Source organism: Moschus berezovskii, chromosome Y, assembly GCF_049115385.1.
Source record: "Moschus berezovskii isolate FMDL1 chromosome Y, NW_MosBer_1.0, whole genome shotgun sequence".
NCBI classification, from domain to species: domain Eukaryota; kingdom Metazoa; phylum Chordata; class Mammalia; order Artiodactyla; family Moschidae; genus Moschus; species Moschus berezovskii.
The window spans coordinates 16096953-16103357 of record NC_142489.1 but is presented as its reverse complement, the minus strand read 5'-3'; the positions used below and the strand labels follow the sequence as shown (position 1 = coordinate 16103357).

Below are 6405 nucleotides of genomic sequence, written 5' to 3'. Positions count from 1 at the left end.
CTTATTTTTTCTTACCTACTTTTTAAGAGACTGGTTTTCCTTTATCGGTTTCTAGGGCCCATCAACATCGGTCACAAATTGGTTTCTGGAAGGTGTTCCACGTGCAATCTATCCTTTGATGGATTTGTGTGTGAGAAAGTGGACTCAGTCTCCTATTCTTCTAACATGATGAGACCCCACCGAGACCCTGGAAGATCCATTTTATTAACTGAAATATTGCTTTTATTCTGTCACAAAGCCATGTCAGACTCTTTGTGACCCCTTGGACTGCAGCACACAAGGCCTCTCTGGCCCTCACCATCGTCCAGGGTCTGCCTGAGATCATGTCCATTGAATGAGTGAATCGGTACAACCTTCTCCTCCTCTCTCACCCATGTCTCCTCCTGATTTCATTGTTTTCTAAGAATCAGGGTCTTTTCTCATGAATCAGTTCTTTGCTCAGGTGGTCAAAGCTTTGGAGACTTAGCTTCAGTGTCAGTGATTCTAATGCATCTTCAGAGTTGATTTCCTTTATGTTTGACTTGCTTGATCTCCTTGCAATCCAATGGACACTCACAAGTCATCCCCAGCAGAGCAGTTTGGTGTTCTCACATCTGTACAAGTCTACTGGAAAGACTATAGATGTGACTCAATGTAAATCCTTTGTTCAAGTCAACTCTTCACTTTTTAACTTGCTTACTAAATTTGTGAGCACTTTTCTTCCAGGAAGCAACTGTCTTCTAATATTATAGCTGCCATCATCATCACAGTGAATGTAGAGGGACAGAAGAGGAAATCTCTCACTGCTTCTGTCTTTTCCACCTTTATTTCCCATGAAGCAGTGAGACCAGATGCCATGAACTTACTTTGTGTAATACTGAGAATTCAACCGGACTCTGTAGCTAATGATTTCTTATGAACATTGAGAATTATTGTATTCTTCTACCATTGTTTTCTCCTCAGTGTTTTGAAAAAGAAATTGTTTTCTAAGAGTATTCTAAGGTGTTCGTTACTCATCATATATAATACTGCTGGTTTTAAGTTTCCTGGTGGAGCATTTGTGCCATGCTTTTGTGACAACTCTGTAAAATGTTGACAAAATATATTGATCCTGTTCATGTTATCTAGTTAGGTTTTCTCTAAAGTGGCAACTAAAAAAATAAAAAGGAAGACAAGAAATAAGGATATGATGTGGAGTGGGGCAGGAAGCTGAACCCCTGTGGCATGAACGGAGAGAAATTTTGATCATCAATGATTTCTATTGAAATATTTGGTACCAGAAGTTTAAAGCATTGAGAGAAAAATGTATATACTGAATTATGGAGAAATGATTTTAATGTACACATCATATAATTTCAATGTATACATCATATAATTTCAATGTTCAGCTATCCAGAAGAGGCTGCTTATGATCTATGCACAGTGCACTGTGCAACTGTTTTACCCATTAATTTGAATGTTTAAAATTGTATCCAACGTGAGGAAAGCAACAGCTTTCTTAGAAAAATATCTCTAAGTAAATGAGAGTTGCGATTTTATGGGCTCAAGTTGTCTTCATTTGTATGAACCCCATCTCTATTACAGAAAGAATAGTGGAAGAACAGCTAGATTAAGGGACAGCCTTTCAGCAATAGGATCTATATTACTCATCCAGAAAGTTTTTAAGTAATATTGGGCTTCCCAAACAGTTCATTTAAGATCTTGGGAGCAAGCAAAGAGTTTGACCACCTAAATAAAGTTGTCTAAAATTACATTTTGACATATATACACATATGTGCATGTGTGTGTATAGGTGTGTGTATAAAAAAAAATGTACAATGTCTTTTAATTCCTCTTAGGTAAAGCAGCAATGGAAAGAAATAAAACCCCAAAGTAGAATTATTCAAAAGTCTTCTCAGTTATCAAATATACATAAGTGGAAATACTTCCAAATATGTTTCCTTGGCTGCATCTAAATTATGAGGGCTCCTTATATCACCCCCCTTTCCTTTTAATAAATATCTACCAATTTTCAAATGTTTGTCCACGTTTAGCGACAAAAACAAAGTTATAGAAATATATTTATATGCATATATATATAATAGATATACAAATATCTATATAAAATAGATATGTTTGCATAACAGAAAATATTGATACCAAGCTTCAGAATTATTTCCAACTCCATGCTCCATCTTATTATGAAATAGACAAACTTGTTAACTCAAACACTCCAAGAGCTGGAGAAAAAACCCAGCTGAACCTGAAAAAAAATCGAACCTGCAACTGAGATTTTCAGTCACATCTATGATCCCACTCTAATTCGAACACTTTATTCTCCTTGTTCTAGGCAGTCCCTTCTTAAGATTGAAAAGTAGGACAACCAAGAGAGAAAAGTAGGAAATTCTAGACTTCCTCGTGTTCCAAGAGTAATTTTAATCAGCGAAACTAGAAAAGCCAGCGACAAAGGAAAATAATCAAGCAGTATAGAATAATAATGATTTAGGCATTAAGCAAAGTCAAGGATCTTAAGTTCCTCTTCACGGGCCATAGATAACATTCTGAGCAATATCCTGTGAGCAGTTTTAGAGATACTAAAGCCCCAACCAGGCTGAAATGTAAGTACCTAGACCGCAGAGTATTTGGAACCAGATCATCAATGATATCGACTCCCAATATTCTCAGGAACAGGCCACTAGTAGAATGTCCCCAGATTGATCACACACCCCATGCCCAACCTCACTCTGTCATTAATATCATTCTCTTGAAAGTGTTTGGGGAGTGTGGGTCTTTGAAGCACCAGCTGCTAGGACACCTTGCTTGGTTCTCCAATAAACTATTGCACAGAAGTGAGTAGACCCAAGTTTGGTTGGGTCACAGTATTGAATATTAAAAATGTGTGTATAGAAGGGTGATGAATCACTTTTATTTCAGAAATCAAGTAGATTTACTGATGTGACTTATCCCTGTAAAAATTCTTTAGGAATGAGATTTTGCAGGCTCATGGTTTTGATTACTATTTAGGTAAGGAGCCTGTATTTTAAGTTGATGCTGAAGTAAACACTGGTTGAACATTACCCTTCAATTGCTAGGAAAGCAGTCACGTTGTGATGTCACAGCTACCCTTCAATTACTAGGAGATCAGTGACTATGAGGTCACAGCTTCCCTTCCATTGCTATGAGACTAGTGACTCTTTGAACCACTGTGATGGTCTAGGGAGTTTCTCTCTGTAGGCCAGCCAAGCAGCATTTGAAGTTGCAGTGTGTAAAATCAGAAAAATGAGAAAGTATCTGAAGAAAGATTTTTCTAAGATGGCACATACTTCTTCAGAAATTCAAGATGCGCCTCCTAAAGACGAATCCACTGGTTCAGCAACCTCCGTCAGATCTTCTTTGTATGATTATATACTTGCTGGAGACTCAGTTTTGCAATCTATCATTGAAGAATATGATTTTCAGGCTTTGTCTGAGGAAGTTATGATAAAAAGGCCACGTTACACATTTTCTGTCTCTGAAACAGGTGAGCTGAATGATTTTCTTTCACTCACTTTTCCACAAAAATTGTGGAATATAGTTGAAAGTGATCAATTTGAATCTATTTGGTGGGGTGAGAGTGACACTTGTATAGTGATCAATGAAGAACTCTGCAAGAAAGAAGTCTTGGAAAGAAGGGCGCCTTTCAGAATATTTGAAACCAATAATATGAAAAGTTTAGTTTTACAGCTTAATCTTTATGGGTTTAGTAAAAAGTGACAAACTTTTCAAAGATCTGCTTCACCATCAGACTTTCTGGAAGAAGAAAACAACAAGCATGTTAACATATGTAGCTAAAACGGAATTTAAAATTGAGATAGCAACTTGTAGAAAAAACTATTTTTTGAAGATGAGAACAGCTGGAGGATATAATATTTGATGTTTAACAAACTTTCCAATCAACTTGAAACAAGATACAGGTCTTGAAGCTACTTAAAGTGACATTTACTGTATATACACAACATATATTTAGCTGAGGAGCATAATTGTTTCTAGCATGTTAGCTGTTAAAACTACTCTGGAGGTGTTTTATTTGATGCAATTTAATTGGTATCATTAAAGGAATACTATTTTTTTCTTTTTTAAATTTATTTATTGTAATTGGAGGTTAATTACTTTACGTTTTGTACTAGTTTTGCTATATATTGACATGAATCCTCCCGGGATGTACATGTATTCCACATCTTGAACCCCCCTCCCACCTCCCTCCATATCCCATCACACCAGTTCATCCCAGTAAAAGAGCCCCGAGCATCCTGTATCATGCATCAAACCTGGACTGGTGATTCATTGCACATATGATAATATATATGTTTCAATGCTATTCTCCCAAATCATCCCACCCTAACCCTCTCCCACATAGTCCAAAAGAGTGCTCTATACATATGTGTCTCTTGCTGTCTCATGTACAGGGTTATCGTTATCATCTTTCTAAATTCCATATATATGCATTAGTATACTGTATTGGTGTTTTTCTTTCTGCCTTACTTCACTGTATAATAGGCTCCGGTTTCATCCACCTTATTAGAACTGATTCAAATGTATTCTTTGTAACTGCAGAGTAATACTCTATCGTGTAGATGTACCACAGCTTTCTTATCCATTCGTCTGCAGATGGACATGTAGGTTGCCTCCATGTCCTGGCTATTATAAACTGTGTTGTGATAAACATTGGAGTACATGTGTCTCTTTCGATTCTGGTTTCCTCAGTGTGTATGCCCAGGTGTGCGATTGTTGGGTCGTATGACAGCTCTATTTCCAGTTTTGTAAGGAAACTCCACACTGTTGTCCATAGTGGTTGTACTTTTTGCATTCCCACCAAAAGTGTAACAGGGTTCCCTTTTCTCCACACCCTCTCCAGCAATTACTGTTTATTGACTTTTGAATAGCAGCCATTCTGACTGACGTGAAATGGTGCCTCATTGTGGTTTTGATTTGCATTTCTCTGATTATGACTGATGTCAAGCATCTTTTCATGTTTGTTAGCCATCTGTATGAAGAAATAAACTTTTATAGCCTAGCTTTTATGGCAATTTTACCTTGGTTTATAAAGAAACTAAATAATTGTATCATTTGTCTTTAGTTACAGATCTATTTTAATCCAAATTTCAAAAAAGGCTATCCTCAACTTTTAGTAAGAATAAAAAGAAGAGTTGGGATTAGCAATGTGTTTCCAATATCTTCATTAGTTCGAGATTACAAGAAGAAACATGTTAAAGCAAGTGTCAATGTAGATGATCGTAATGCAGATTTTCTTCCTGAAATTAGTGGAGAGAATACATTTTCAGCCTCCACCAGTTTAACTGTGTCTTTCATGCAAAAGCCTCACACCAGCCAGATAGTCGCTAATACAAGAGCTCTAGCTCTGTGTGACTTACCTTCCCCATCATCAATATCAGTTAGCCAAATAGAACAGATTGTCGGCGATCAACCTGCTCTTTTAAACAGTTAAGCATTTTTAAGTGGCACTCACATAGCAGCTACACTCAGGTAAATGGCCACGTTGAGGACTTGGCTACTACAACTACATCTGCTTCTCAGAACCGCATCGTATCTCGATTGCTAAGTGCTAAGTCGTGTCCGACTCTGTGCAAACCCATAGATGGCAGTCCACCAGGCTCCCCCGTCCCTGGGATTCTCCAGGCAAGAGCACTGGAGTGGGTTGCCATTTCCTTCTCCACGTATATTCATTACAGAGCAGTTATTCTGGACTAATGGTGGAGCCTTCTAAGTTTCCACTTAGGTATAGTGATATGTCAGCCCATGACAGTCCTTTTCGTAACCTTCAAGAGAGAGGCAAATCATGGTCCTCAGTGCCAACGATCACTTATACATCTGCCTCCTCTCTTTCAAGGAAACTCATCAACAATCATCATTATGTGAAAACCATGATAATTAAAACGGACTTATCAAATAAGTGTCAGATTATGGATCCTAATGAAGATTGAAATTTTAGTTGGGAGATGTCAACAAATACCTACAATTCTCGTATTTGAACAATAAAGTTACATGTTCATCATCATAGTTTCGTTTTCTCCTTTCAAATAATGAAGAGAAAAAATGCAGCTTTAGTTTAATTTTTGGCTATTTTACTACATTGCTTTATAAACTCTTCAGAACAAGAAATTATTCGTTATGCATCCTAGGTCAATGACACCTGATCTAATATTTGTAAGCAAGAAAATGAGAACAAAGGGAAAAGAGGTAATGGATATAAAGTGATTTCTGAAATCATCCCTGCTGAAATGAATGGGTGTCTACATTAGGATTGTATGGGTGAAGGAAGAGATACAAATAAAATTTTGAAAAAATGGAAATACACAATATGTACCTTAGTGCATTGATAGTTACATTATATTCCATTAGATACTGGTAGACAGCAGAATATCTTCATTATAGAAATTATCTTCTTGA

At 36.9% G+C, this 6405-nt stretch overlaps 1 pseudogene; it reads left to right on the top strand.

Annotated features, from left to right (window-relative positions):
• The first annotated feature begins 3270 nt into the window (after positions 1-3270).
• LOC148773067 (heat shock transcription factor, Y-linked-like) lies at positions 3271-5939 on the top strand (annotated as a pseudogene).
• The last annotated feature ends 466 nt before the right edge of the window (positions 5940-6405 follow it).